This window comes from Anas platyrhynchos, chromosome 6, assembly GCF_047663525.1.
Source record: "Anas platyrhynchos isolate ZD024472 breed Pekin duck chromosome 6, IASCAAS_PekinDuck_T2T, whole genome shotgun sequence".
NCBI classification, from domain to species: domain Eukaryota; kingdom Metazoa; phylum Chordata; class Aves; order Anseriformes; family Anatidae; genus Anas; species Anas platyrhynchos.
In genome coordinates, this window is record NC_092592.1 from 30,008,352 (window position 1) to 30,023,670 (window position 15,319).

The window sequence follows — 15,319 nt, forward strand, 5'->3', positions numbered from 1 at the left end:
TGATTGTGCTGCTGGAATGTTTATTTTCATGATGGTCCTCATTCTTTTTCAGTCTTCTGAAGATTAATGATTTCCATTTTGCTATTGGTGGATTTTTGATTTGCTTTTTTTCTCTGAGGCAAAAACATTTAAGACATGAAAAGTTTACATTCTGACAGCATTTTTTCCCCCTTTTGGTGGCACTGACCATATGAAATGAAATCAAAGTTATACATCAATGTGAAAAGTTTTCAAATGAGAATATTATGTGGCAGAAGAGCCAGCAGGCAGTGCATGATGTAATGTTTTAACATCTGGATATGGAGCACAAGGGCCTTCTAGAGGATGGAGTTCAACTTGTCCCACAGGACTGTGGGTGGGAGACAGTTTTGTGAAGAGTGGAGCTAAGGAGTAGGTGTTCACAGCTCAAGATTTTATCTTCTCTTTGTCTCTCTATAATGTAGTGTTTCCCTGGCCTGGACGACTGGAGCTGGATCCTTGGAAGCCAGACATCAAATACTTTTGCAGAGGGCAGTACACACAGACTAAGCCCTCCTTAACTGTCTGCCTGCTTTCTTCCACTTGTCTCAAGCTCTGAATGAAGCCAAGAGCAATTTTTGCCAGCAAGGAGCAGTGACAAAGAGAAAGAAGATGAGGAACTGTGCTACTCCTCAAAACGTTACTTTTCCAGTTTCAAAGTAATATGTTATAATTAGAAGAGATTCCATTTTGCTTGGTGCATAGTGAAAATTCATGGGTGGTAACATTCACATCACAGCTTATTGGAAAGCTTTAAACAAGTACATCTGAAAAAACAAAAAATAAAAAAATACAAGTGCTTGTAATACTCTTAGCAGTATGAAGAGTAAGGTCTGATTCTGTTTCCGCAGCAGGAATTGTGCAGGGTTTTGTTTAATTATTGTCAGGAGTTGCAGGGTTGTTCTTTCAGAGAATTAGCAAAAGAAATATCACAGCTGGGGAGTCACATTGGGAGTTTGATGAAACTCCTTTCACCAGTCTTGGCAGATCCATCTTCCATCTTCCTAGCACCTTTATTTAATACTCCAAAGAAGCAGTTCATGGTAGAACGATGTAAACATGGTATCTTTAGTCACCTTATGAGGATCCTTCAAATCATGAAATAAAAATTCCTGGTAACAATATAGGATTCTGCCTTTTCTTTCTTGACTGTAGAAATTTTCTATCAGTGGTATATGGATGAAAGATGCTGTACAGACAAAACATGGACATTTTTGGCTACATTTTCCTTAGTGTGTTAATGGTTCATTTGCTCTGGACCTAATATATAAGGTGGACTCTGTGCTAATTTTATTATACTTAGAATAGCAGTATCATAAAATTTTGATTCCACCAGGTCTTCCATTCCCTCTATTAGAATTAGAAGGCTCAGGCAAAACTGTCAATATCATCCCTCAGAAAAGGCACATGATTCCAGCTGATCTGTGTATTTTCCTCAAGCTTTCCTTTTTTTTTTTTTTTTTTTTTTTTTTACCTTCCAATTTTGCTGCTATTCCAGATAAGAGATTCTATTTCAGTCACATGCTGGGCTTCCAGCCACTGAGCTGAGATCAAATGGTGTTTCCATCATCTGTTAAGAGTTGAGTTAATACATGATTAAATTCTTTCTTTTCTTTATAAATAGAGTAGTCAATAGACTTCCAATATGATATTATTATGAAAACTAGTGGGATCTGGAATAAGAATCTGTTTTAAATTGGCAGTGATTAATTTTACATGGGACTAGATCCAACCATAAGATACAGGATTGCTCTATTCAATTTCTGCACCTACATTGCTGAGAAAAAGTATGTTCATACATTACGGTGATGGAATTCCCATGACAAACTGCTTTTACTGTGTTTGCCTTATGCAAGGAACAACTTGCATTATAACTCCTTTTTTCCTTGCACCTCTATCCTTCTGTAGTTTAAAGCTCCAATTAAAGTAGTGTTCAGGACCAACCACCACTCCTGGAGTTGTGATGTGAGTGTCCTTGTTTCATTATACCACCAAAGAAATGCAATTCCCTAAACCACATCATCTAAAACCATTAACTGCAAATATTCCCACAACTGCTATTTAAAACTTATCATTCAAAGTGTCTGAGTGGCCTCTTTCTGCCACAACACATAAAAGGAAATTGCTACGGAAATGTTTCCATCCTACCTTCTGCTCAAATGCTGTAAAGACTTCTTTGTCTGGGTGTCTAGGGCATTGGACAATGGCCATACCAACTGATAAATATCCTGAATTAATTCTTTTCAGCTGTCTTGATCAGTTCCGGAGGTCAAATGCTCAGAAGAAATGAAAGGGAAAGTAGCAATTCCTACAGCTCTTTAGGTTATTTGGTAGGATTTGTGGACATACCTTAGCAATAGGAGAGATGGATGTGTAATTGAACCTACTAAGAAAAAGGGATACTTCAGTCTCATCTTTTCCTCTATAATCCAAGTCGAAGAAATATCTGCCTGAAGGTGAGTGCAAGGAGTGCCATTTTCTTTTCAGAAATCCAGGCTCTCTGATAAAGAGATTGTGTCCATCCAACTCTGTCTGCTGTCTAGAAATTCCTCTTGAGGAGAGCAATAACTGCAGTGAGATTCCAGCCAGTTTAAACTGCTCCTAACATGGCGTTGCAGTCATGTGATACTAGATAGGGTCCAGGCAGTTCCTCCTGGAAAAAAAAAAAAAATAGCTTGAGGCAATTGCACATGCTATACTGCCATTCCCTCATAGGAAATAACGTGTTTGTTATCTAACCAAAGTATTACCCTCTGAGAAGTCATAAAATAAGGGGCTTTTTTTTTTTTTTTTTTTTTTTGCCTTTTTTTTTTTTCCTTAGTTGTTTGAGATAAAAAGAGGGAAAAAATATGTTATGTAAGAAAACACTGACTTATGAAACCTTTTGTCCCTTTAGAAGTTATTTTCTCTCAATTTCCCAGTAAGTTCCATTGCTCAGTTTTGTGATTTAGAATTAGACCTAAACCTTGGTCAGCAACTGTGAGGTTGTAAATTAATTATGAGTACTTCCTAGAAAAGGTCCCATAACTAGTTTTCACTCTGACACTACTTTGTTAGGAAGGTATTTTGAACCAGAATCCTAAGTAGCATAAATCAGTGTAACTCCAGCTGGGATCCTACTAATGAACCCAGCTGAACCATATGAACTCAGTCCTGCCATTGTAAAGTTCTTCCAGCTTTAAATTTTATACAGAAAGCAGCTTTCACTTGTTTCTCTTTTGCAGAAGAAATTACATAAAATAAGTGCTTTGACCAGAACATTTATGTTCATTTATTCTAAATCCTTAGTCTCCTAGTAGTACTACAGATGAATGTAATGTTCCTATGGCACATGAAATCATTTGTTGGGATCCTCCCTCTTATCCTTTTTTGCTTGTATTTGAAATCTGGAGTACAGATTTCTCCTAGAGGCAGAAGACAAATGTGTGCTGAGAGACTAGGGAGATGTCTCAGCCTACAGCAGCTGGTATAATATCTATTGAATGTTTGTATACAGTCATAGCAAACTCCTTGTTATTACATAACTGCTTCTTGTTGATCAAGATTTGACCATGAGGATGGACTAATAAACCTCTCAGAACCCTGTTATCAGTCTTTTGTTATTCTAGACTATTTTCTGTTTCCTGATGACTTTATTTTCCTCTTTTTTTTTTTTCTCCTTCACTACTTATTTAATTTCTTGACATTGCTCCATATAAATGATAAAAACTATAGCAGAAATTTAAATATTCTGCACTCTCTCTGTATAGTAAATACTCAAAAAGAAGTGTTATGAAACCTATCCTTAGACTCCCTCAACAGTCCACAAACAGAAACAGAGACTTTCAGAGGGTGACTCATTCCACAGTAAGATACTAGTTTAAGACAGAAGGAACAAATTACCTTGTAGGGATTCCCATTACTCTCACTGACAACATAGGGAGTCTAGGTGTTTCACTTCTAGACACCTATGGTTAGATTAAATGAATCCTAAACTTATCCTCTAGTCTTTCTTTGTAGTTAATGGTGGGGGACAAGGAAAGGAATACACATCAATTGACTTCGTCTTAAGTGAGTCCTGAGACAGGACAAATTGTTTTCTGCCATGTGCTTACCACTCATTGATTGTAGTAACACGGGTCTCTGTTTTAGACTAGATACTCCCTGTTTTGTTGGCTGAACTCAAATGAGATGAATAATATCTGATGAGGAATATAAAATCACACAAACCAATTACAGTCCTTGTAATTGAACTGACAAATGTAACTCTTAAATGGCTTTAGGTATTGGACCATGACTTACATGTTGAGAGATCAGGAATACTGTCTCATAACATTTTTACTGCAATGCTATAGCATCTAAGAACAAGGGCAGTCTTGCAACTGAGGGAGTGGTTGTAAAGTGGCTACAGAGAGTTGTGAAAGCAGAAATATAAATCCTTTGGCTAAAAAACTGAGACTGACAACTGCCTTAAAAGCCCCTCAGCCCTTCGTGAAACTCAGTGTTTGACTCTCCTGCCAGGCAGTGCAGTACCATGAGAAGTGCCGATAATTTCACTGCTCTGCAGTGCTAAATGGGAACACACCGAGTGGTTTCTCCCTACAGCCATGCAGATCTCAATGGTCTAGAGCTGAAAATACTTTATCTTCAGGGATTAATGGCTTCCTCACTTTTTAGTGCTGGTGAACCCAGTTATTTCAGCTCTGTCCCTGCTACTTTACTTATTGTTCTCCAAAGTATTATTCATTCATGTATTTCTATAGACCTATAATGCAGTCTCAGAAATCATTTCAGGAGGATAGGGATTTGATTAGAGTGATGCATTTGAAATGTCAGAGGTCTCTCCACCCCATATAGAAGAAATGGATAGAGCTGACAGATGTGCTCTGTGATAATGGGAACAGCATTATTCTTATGATATTTTTATAAACTACCTCTGTTTATTCTTTTTCTCCATCTCTCCCTTTACTTTTCTCTCTCCTGGAATAAACACTGAAACTATACAGGGAAATAAATAAGCAAACAGACTTGACCTGAGCCTCCTGAGTTTTTTGTTTTGTTTTGTTTTGTTTTGCTTTTTTCCCATCTTATTTATTTATCTATCTATTTATTTATTTATTTAACACAGTCTTTTCCCCATCCATTCCTTTGCTAAGAACACACAAATGACTGTCATGTAATTTCTGAAATGTTTGTTGATCTCTAGGGCTGAAATTCTAAATTCCTCATGAAATAATAATAAATTTTTCCTACTGCTCCTCTAAGTATCCCAGATCTGGCTGGAAAGTCAAGTGTCAGAACAGAACAACTGTTAAAGCTCTTCCAGAAAAGGATGCAGCCTGGAAATTTTGGGAGTAGTACATGGGATGACTGGAATCTCTGAAATGAAAGTCAGTTGTTTTGAAAGATATATTGCCCAAAGCAAAGAAAGATTTCTGCAGCAAGAAATGCTCTACAGAGTTTCAGTTTTTGTTGGTGGTGGTGGTTTGGTTTGGCTTGGCTGGGCTGGGCTGGCTTGGCTTGGTTTGGTTTGGTTGTTGGTGGTGGTGGTTGTTTTTTTTTTTTTTTTGTCTTTATTCATTTGATTTTTCCAAAGGAATCCAGAGCCCATCTGATGGCTCCAAGAATTCCAGTACAGATACCTATCTGTAGGACTAAGACTGCACCTTTACTTGGACTCCTAATTCCCTTTGATTTTTAAATACCTTCATATCACCAGGGACCTGGACTTAATAGTCTAGCACTAATTCTCTTAGTAGTTTATTAGGCTCATTTGTCTTTCATGCACCTGCCAGCAGCTGTAGGCTTCCTGCAATTACTTGGCAAGGTCATATCTGGGCTTCAGCAGCACAGGTCTGCAGCTGGAGGATCCCAGTGGTTGGAGTGAAAATGGAGACACTTACTACTTCTCTATGTTGATGGATATCATACATTGATATATGTAAATTTGATAAATTCTCAAAACAGTAGATATGGGGCCAGCTGGTTTCTCTCATCACCCTTTCATCCAACACCAGGGAGTCTTGCAGGATGTTTTTATGTCATCTTGAGGCCTTCAGATGGCCCAGAGGAAGCAGTCTTCAGAAAAGTTCAAACATAATTTCATTTTTTTTTTTTGAGTAAACATTGATTCGTTTCCACCTTTTTGTTGCTGATATAACTGTTAATCAGTAGCCTTTTTCTAATGCTCATCATTCCGTGTAATGCTTTAACCTGTTTTTCTGAGACATTTGTCTGGTAGTGCAGGAAATCAAACTTATAAATTATCTGTTTTAGTAAATTTGTACTTCACCTCTTCACTTTAAATGTTAATTGTGATGCAAAAACATTGTAAGAGGTGGACTAAAAACTGACTTATACATTAACTATTTTGCAGCTATGTTAATCAATTCCACAGGTGTGTTATATAAGAAGTATTAGGAGAAAAAAACTTTTTTTTAAGGCAATGGACTTTCATCCCAGACTGATATATGAGGGAGCCTGAGACATTACCCAGGGGCTTAAAAAAAAGAGGGACATTTTAGACCACCAGATAAGCAATAATCTATTCCTCATTTTGGAAGGAAGTTTCTCATCTGTTTTTGTGGCTCAGCCTGGTTAAAGCATAATGTGCTGCAGCTGGAAGCTGTAATTTGTTTGATAATCAAACAGATACGATCATCCTTTTTATCTGGCTCAAGACAAGCTCTTTGTAAACATGTGCAAAACTATCTTGTTAACCTTCCTCAGGCTCTTGCCTAAATCTTCTCTTCTTGGGTTTTAAACAACAAGAATATAAAATATTTAGTTCTTAGATTTTCATAAGCAACCTGTTTTAGTATATCAGACTGAATCTTGATCTACAGCTAATATTTATTGCCAGAGATGTGTTGTGGGTGTTCTTCCCCTGCAATGAGGACAATATTTATCCCACTCTACCGGCACCTTCTGCCTCTCCTCTCCCTCTTTCTCTCCTTCTATTAGGTTGGATATAAGCCCCTGCTGTGCAAGGCATCTATAAAGCCTAAGGAACTCTGATTTGTTCTTATGCTCTGTGGTTGAGCACTTGTCATAACTCTGGTCCCTACAGGACTGAGGCTTCCCTCTGCTTTACTCTTATTATACTGCCTACCTTGTTATACTTTACTTGTTAATTTATTTTTTCTCCTGCCAGCTGAGGTCTTTAATTGCTTTACCCAGACATGGTATCTGGGTGTGATAACTAAGGTATGTTCTCTTCTCTTTCTTGTATCTCTTTAAAGCATTTCCTGTTGGAAAAGATGCTTCTCACTTGCTGCAGTTGTTATAGTTCTGTGATCTGGATTATTCTAAGCTTTAATGATTAAAATACTGAGCTTTCATTAATACAGAAAATGACAAAATTTCAAAGGAAGCACTTAAGCTAAGAAAGCACATTGCTTCTCTGGAGAGCAGGGTGATGATGGCTGCTTCCCTTTCAGCTACAGAAAAACAAAGACATGGAAATATCTGTTGTGTCAATGTTATTTTTCACGTTCTTGACCTATTCTTTGTCCTTGATTTGACTGGCTTTCCAAGCTAGTAAGAATACTGTACTAATGTGTGGCGTGAACACCATCTGCATTATGAACACAGTCTTTTCCCTATCAAGATTTGCTTAATTGAGCATAAAATTTAAGTAAATATAAATATTCTGGAAACTTAAGTAATTGCAGTGTTATTGTGGCCAAAATAATGTGATGTTATAGGCAAATAAAGTGTTAATAGAAGGTATTTCATTGTTAGATGAGCTGGTATAATTGGAAAAACAAACATGCTTTTGATTGCACCAGTGTTTCTTCAAGGCTCCTACAAATTCAAGCATTGATTATGATAAAATGCTGGTTTTTTTAATATTTGCCCTATCTTTCTTATTTGTTTATTTATATTGGTTCCTCTCTGGAGGCAGATGCTGTCTATTGTCACGCTGCCTTACTGCTTAGCACAGTGGTGTCTGAGGCTCAGGGGCAGCAAGGAGATGCATGTAAAAATAAAAAGCTTATATTTTGTGTTCCAGTATGCACTCAAAACTTATGCTTTCCCTTGGTTTTCATCCATTTATCTTGGTGCTTTAATCTGTAGAGTTTTCTGGTGGTTTATTCTGGGGAGTTTTATCCATTACCTCTGAACTGAAGGAGGTTTTTAAACCAGGAGCCAACCTGCCAGGATGGTTCAGACAAACCTGCAAGGCTCATCAGAGAGAACACCTGATTTTCTCTATTCCAGCAGAACATACAACACTTTGTTAGTTAACTGCAGCCCTGGGGCTTTCCCTCTGTTCCCTTGCTTGAGTGTGTGCTTTCACACTACTTGAGCACATAAAATTGAGCAACAGTGTGCAATAAGTACCTAGTAGCCGCTTCTGAAGTATCTGCTGGCCAATTTAACAGGCAAGGAATTTAATTAAAAGGCAGGGAATGTTCTTACTAGTTCAAAATTTAGAAAAGGGAGATCTGTGGTGTGTTTTTTTGTTGTTACTGTTTTTGTTTGTTTGTTTTGTTTTTTATTAGTCTCCTAATTACACAGCAGTGTAATTGTTTCTGTACCATGTGATCTTTAGGGAGGTTTATTTATATAATGTTTGCTAATATCAAACAAAATTCAGTACAGGGAGGTGATACAGTGACAAATGAAGGATATATTTCTTGGAAAGCTTCAACCCCTTCTTTTGTCCAGGGACTCCTTCCCCATCTTGCCATCTGAAGCTGAATTTGGACAATCTCTTCCAGACCTTCACCCAAAAGGCCTTCAGAACAGAGAACACTCAGAGTTTAATGATATCTTTTTAACAGGTGTTTGAGTCTGGCTTTCCCTCCAGAGTGGAAGCAAAAAGCTAAAACCTAAGCTTAATATGAAGTCTAAGACAGTTTACAAGTAACCACTGAGAGCAAGGGGAGACTTTAAAGTGAGTACATATGTAGGTTAGAAAAAAAACAGACAATAGGTAGGTATTCTCAGTCTCTGAAACTCCCTCTGTGTAGAGGTCAATGCATTTGAAATGAGATTTTTTTGGGCTCAGATGTTTATGAGAGGCCCAAGTCCTCCTCTGCTAAACATCAGGGCAGGAGAAGGAGCAAAAGACCATTTTGCCTATGTATAATCAAATAACCCTTTTCTGCCTATCCAGCCTCCAAGAAGCAGTTTTGCTCATCCATGGTTAGAAACTTTCTTTTGAAAAGATGGATTTAAGATTTTCAAACTGCCTAAAGAATGCAGTGTTTTGCAGAGAATGAATGCAAACATAGCAACAGCTCAGCCACTGACACAAATAGTAACTGTCAAAGACAAGTTCACCGTCTCAAAAGAGCTGCTAAATTTATTTTACTCTATAAGAACAAACATGTTCTTACCCCATCTTCTTCCTCCCCATTCACTGACAGCCTTAGAAACTGAATACAGTAATTCCTAGTTCAGTTTGCAACTCTCTGCTGGTAAACTGTGTCCGATATCTCTCTTATTTACTCTCCTCCAATAAAAAATGGACAGCTTTCCTCTGCTTTCACACACTGTTTTGGCTGTAATTCTTAACTGAGGATGCTTCAGGCACTGCCAGACAAGGCCAGCAGTCGGCTTCTGCTGAAATTAAGACTCATTTTCTTCTATCATTTAATGTTCATGTGAAAGTTTTGGCCATGATCCTGAGGACTAGATCTTGAACATGCTCCATACCTTGGTGCTCAATCTGGGGAAATGATGAGAGAGATCAAAACTAGGAGATCTGGGAGCACTAACCTCAACCTTCTTAGCATGGTTTAGCTCCTCCACTGTGTAGGCATATTGATCCTGCTCTTCAAGCAGGATAGAGCTAATCATACGGGCAGTTGATGAGACAAAATATACTCATATTGGGAACTCCTATTTTCAGGCCAGAACTAATCTGTGTTCATATAATATTTGCAACACATAGAGACTGATCAATTTTACCCTAAAGAAAAACATAACTCAAACCAGTTCCAGAAATCTTGGCGTTATGAAATGCGCATTATATTTTAACTAGGTGGATGAAGAGTGAGGAGGCGTTTTTTACTTCCCATCAATAAACAAGGAGATCACCACCCTGTGAGTGAGCTCTGCAAAGATTTCTATGGTCTTCTTCTCCTGACTTTGAGCTGCAGACCCAGTTTGATTGTGCTTCATACACTGGTTAGGAACTGCAGTAGTCTCTGCAGCCAAATGTGAGCTATGTAGGAAGCTAACCATAAAATCTAGTTTAGACATAAGGCAATGATTTTCTGGAAGAAGGGAACTATAGTGGTTTGGATTTTGTCTTACCGAAAAGTACCCCAAAAATCCAATATTTCTTTTAGTATATGCTTACATGGATACTATGACCAGCTTCTTAATCCTGAGCAATTCTATGACACAGCTTGTGCTGCAGCCCCAGCTGTAGCTGTGCTCTCACAGCTGAGAGTTCAGTAAGCTCTGGGAGTGTCACTCTTGGTCAGGGTGTTGATGGCCAATATCCCAGGCTGTCATGATATCTGAGAGCTGACTACAGCTGTTTGCAGTTTATAGCAAGATCCAGTACTGTGGGATACTGACTAAATAAGTGTTCAGAATACTAGGTTTCTGTGCCTTGAAAAGACCAACAACATGGATGTGAAAAGGAGATCGATTTGAGTTCACTATCAGTTTAGTGCTCACATTTTTCAGGGTGCTTTGTGAAAAATGTCTTCTTAAAGCTTGCAGACCTCTGCTCACAATTGCTAGCTAAGGATGTGCTTTTGAAGGTCTCTACCCATCTACATTTGGAAGTTAGAAAATAAAATCTCCTGGACTTGAAGAATACTTGTGTTTGGATTTCTTCAGGCACTCTGGGACCAGCAAACTTAATGTACCGTCTCTACAGCTATAAAGCTGGATAGATTTATTCAGCTTCCTAAATGGCCCTATAGGTAGGAAGAAGATCCTAATGATGTATGACAAGACTTTCATTACAAAATAATTTCATTTGCTTCATGTGTGTTAAAACACCTTATAACAGCACTGGAAATTCAAAAATGGGTTTTAAGCAGGTTTTAAATTAAAATAGATGGGGGATGGGTTATTTCAAGTGTGGAGGTTTTTTATAGCCTAATCCCAAATGCCCTGAATTTTTCTTCAATTGCTGACGTCCTTTATGACAGGAGTGGAGAAAACATTTGCATTAAATACAACTTGTACTTACATGGAGTATACAGGAAGCAAGTTTAGATAAAGATAGCTTGGAAAAGCATTGTACTTAGCTGCCATACAATTTTTTTCAGCATTTTTCAGATTAGCCCATAAAAAAAGGTGAGTGTAGCTACTACACCTATTTAACTGAAGGGCAAAGGCGAGTTGCAGGGGATCTGAAAGCTCAAGATCGGGAACTGCAGTCGGGTGTTAGAGGTGTGAAATGCCAGCTCCCCTGCCTGTTACGTTCTCTGCTAGTGCACATTACTACACCCTGGGATATGTGTGTATTCCATAGCACAGTAACAACTGTTAGGATTCCATATCTGGTCCAAAGAACTAATGCCAAACAATCATGTAAACAATAAAGGATTCTTTGATCCAACCTTACTGAAAGACTGGAAATAAATTAAAGAAAACTGGCTACTTCATGAGATGATGTTTTCTTATACTGGCTTGGTTGAAGAGAAAAATTTCAGAAGGAAGTTACTGGCCCACGAATGATCAAGTCAAAACTAACAGTAATGACAGATTTATTTCTAAACATTGGACCAAGGCAGTTCTGGAGCATACATCCCATAACAGAGGAAAATGAATCTTTACTTTTAAGATGGAGTTTGGTCCATGATGTTGTCTGTAACTGCAGAAACTAGGCTAAGTATGCCACGAGGTCTTTTCTCTAAGGTATCTTATAGCTATTAGCTTTTGTTGTCTGATCTGTATGTACTGTACAAGATCAGCATGACAAAAAGAGGCAAGCCTCAATAAGACATTCTGGGGTTCCTGATTATGCCCTGTAAAATGTCATGAAAGACAATGGTGAAAAGACAGAAAACTCTTCAAAGTCATGCACATTTAGATATTGACTCTGCTACAACTTCTTGACTTTGTGCTTTTGCAATTCCAAACCACCCCTTAACCAATATGAACTTCAGTCTCCTTGGAAATGAGGAGGAATGATGCTGAAGAGTGCTTGAAGAGCAATCCAGGAAAGACCTAGGAATAGGATGTCGGTTATAATGAAGCTGGCAAGTTGCCGCATCATCAGTCCCACGATTGCTGAAGTGTTATTTTTGCTTAATTAAAAATAGCAGTCAACAAGCAGTACTTATCTGCCTTTCAGTGAGCTTACACCAAGCTGTTCCAGCCATCCTTAACAGGTTTAATTGAAATGGCAACATTGCTCCCTCTGCTGTCCCTCTTTCAGGGACATCTCTTACATCAATAAGTTCCCACTTATGATGTCACTTTGCATCCCCACCAGAGATGCAGCAAAGGATGATGAAGTACAGGGAGGTGGAGATGGAAGGTGTCTTGTGTGGAACTTCTCTTTGGTGCCTTATCAGGCCTGGGTCTTCAAAAACGTGAGGAGAAGCTGTTTAAAAGACTCAGCTTGGAATGACCCACTTTGGCAAAGGGCTAGGGATTTACAACGCACTCTGAACACGTAAAGAGTAAGGGGCTCACCAAAGCCCTTCCACTCTCTTAACAGGCTGCACTTCTTTTTCCTTCTCATAAACTCATGTTGGCTTATCTGGACAAGAAATAATAATTTCAAATAATAATCACTAATAATGTAATTATGAAGGGTATTTTGTTGTTATAGTCAGGATTTCCGGGTATCTTATCAAAATGCACATTGCTCTAACAATCTGATAATGAGTCTATTCACATGGCTGTCTAACATACAATCACATCTTTATAATTTCTTACCCAAATTGTTTTAGCTTAATATCTATTTCTTAATTAGCACAAAACTACATTACCCTGTATGATTAAGAAGAAACTGCAATTGACTTACCCATAATTCATTTATGTATGTCACAAAGCTCCCTAGGAGGCCTAGTAAGGGAAGAGGTTGCCTGTTGCCATTCTGTTTGCATTACATAATTTGGTCTAATTTAGAAATTCTCAAATGCTACCTTAGTGATACATCTGCTTTCAAGAATTTTCATGTGTAGCTAGGATATTCCTGTGTAAAAATGGCAACAACATTGTGTAGGCACTGGCCATAATCTCAAGCATACTAAAAAAATCAGTTGAGAGATGTTCTGATTCACCCTGTAACACCTCAGAGAAGTTGACTATCAGCAAAAAGCTGATGTTGTAGAAAGGTTTCTGATCTCAGACTAAAAGCTCAAAGGAAGTGGCATCCAGTATAACTCCAAAGACAATGTTTTTAAATTACAGACGATTTATTCTGAATCAAAATAAAAACTAAAAAAAATAAAAATAATTTTTAAAAAGAGACCAGGATCAGTCCTGATCTGTACAGGTAGTTAGTGTTGGAGCTAAGGAGGTGAGACTTTAGTTCAAAACCCTTGAAAGAAAATTATAAAATAGTAAGCTGAGCCTCAGCTTCAGGCTAGGACAAATATTCATAGGTGAGCTTCAATTCTGCTTGAGATCATCTCTTTCTTGGGTAGTTTGACTGGCAGGATAACCTTCTTTTCTGAGTGAATAGAAGTAATATTTTTCTCATCAAACCAAAAAAGGAGTGTGCTTTGAATCAAAAATCTTTTTTTTTTTTTTTTATATATTCTCTATTCTAAAAATAAAATCATTTATATTTGAAAGTTCAAATCCAGAAGAAATATTTTATTTATAATATAATGGAATAAAACTACTTTTTAATATTCTGATTTTTATAATTTACTAAATATTTTCTTAAAATTAAGACTTTTTCTCTGTTGAGTCAGTGAACCAGTCACACCTGTCACTCTACTATTTACAACATTATGTTTGTTTTTTTTTTTCTTCAGATTTTCAGTTAGTTTTCACTTTGCTTTTTATTTTCCTGTGGAGTGAGTTTGCCAGTCATAACAGGAATTGATAGCATATTTTGCTGAAGCTGAAACTGATTTCTTTTTTTAAAATAATAATATATCCAGATATTTAAAAGAAAAAAAAAAGTAAATGCAAAAATAAGAATTTAAATGTTTCATGTATCTGACCCACCTGTGGCTGAAAGTAAGAGAGTTTCATCCAGACGTCAGCCAAAGGCTCCCAGTGTCACTGAAGTAAATCAAAGGGAGCCTTGAAAAGCCAGCAGGCAAATCTGGACATCTTTTCAGACTATATGAATGTCTGGCTCATAAAGGACTCATGGAAATGAATAGTTCATATTCTGAAGGTAACATACATTTAAAGAAAATGAAATCTTGGTTAAAATACTTTTTGAATCATGTTGAAGTGTTCATTGTAAACTCAAAAGGTCTTTCTTGATTTACTTGGCTCAATTTCTGAACTTTTTCCTTTCGCTAATGGCAACTCATCGATCATTGGAGCTGTAATCAGATTTTACAGAAGGCCATGGGCATCATTTTCAATCACTTAAACTTTGCCAGCCTGCCCCCATTTCTTACGAATCAAGGGATTATTGCCAAAGGATTTTTCCCCTTTAAATAAATTAGCAAATGTTGATCACATCTTTCTTCTTACACCTGGCCACACTGGCATCAATTAACCATTTCACTACTTGACAGACTCACAAGAAGTTGTCACATTCACCTCTAGCTTCATCTCCTACAAAATTCGCTATGTCAGAGCTTCAAAAATGAATGTTATAAATGTCCTTGAATTCAATAACAGACATTTGCCTAAACTATGAATGCAGTAGCAGACTTTGGCATGAGTGAACAATCTGAGCTCAGAACTACAGACAGTGAACCTGTACCATCATTTCAACAATCTTGTTATCAGTAGTTGTAGCAGTAGTTTATTAGCCGGTTTAAATACAATTTAAATGCTTTGCTTACACCTTTGAGTCAGAATAAACATATCTCTGGAAAATTACCATTACAGTCCTTGTTCCCAAGTTAGTATAATTTCATGTTATTATTACTTTCAGATTTGCTGCAAAATCACAGTTAACCCATCAGTGGCTGCTTGCATGTGATGTTTGTGTAATGCTTATAACATTGAGGTTGTCATACTTCCTTTAACAAATCAGAAAAAAAAAGAAAAAACAACAACAACAAAACACATAGTTAAAGTAGTGCTGTCAGAGGAGACTGTATCTCTCTATCAAGTGGCTGATGATACTGGAATTGTCCATACAAATGATCACGACCTGGGAGAGGTAGTCTTTTTTTTTTTTTTCGTTCAGTAAGATCTGGTAATAGTGAAGCTGAAAAGAGGACCAAACCAGACATACAGGGAAGCACTTTCA

At 37.5% G+C, this 15,319-nt stretch overlaps 1 long non-coding RNA gene across 1 annotated transcript; it reads right to left on the reverse strand.

The window, feature by feature from the left end:
• Positions 1 to 962: 962 nt before the first annotated feature.
• LOC140002842 (uncharacterized) lies at positions 963 to 12,368 on the reverse strand. The gene is made up of 4 exons (XR_011810378.1): positions 12,281 to 12,368; positions 2,368 to 2,671; positions 1,493 to 1,588; positions 963 to 1,207 (listed from the first exon to the last, which is right to left on the reverse strand). It is a non-coding gene; the product is annotated as an uncharacterized lncRNA (long non-coding RNA).
• Positions 12,369 to 15,319: the final 2,951 nt, after the last annotated feature.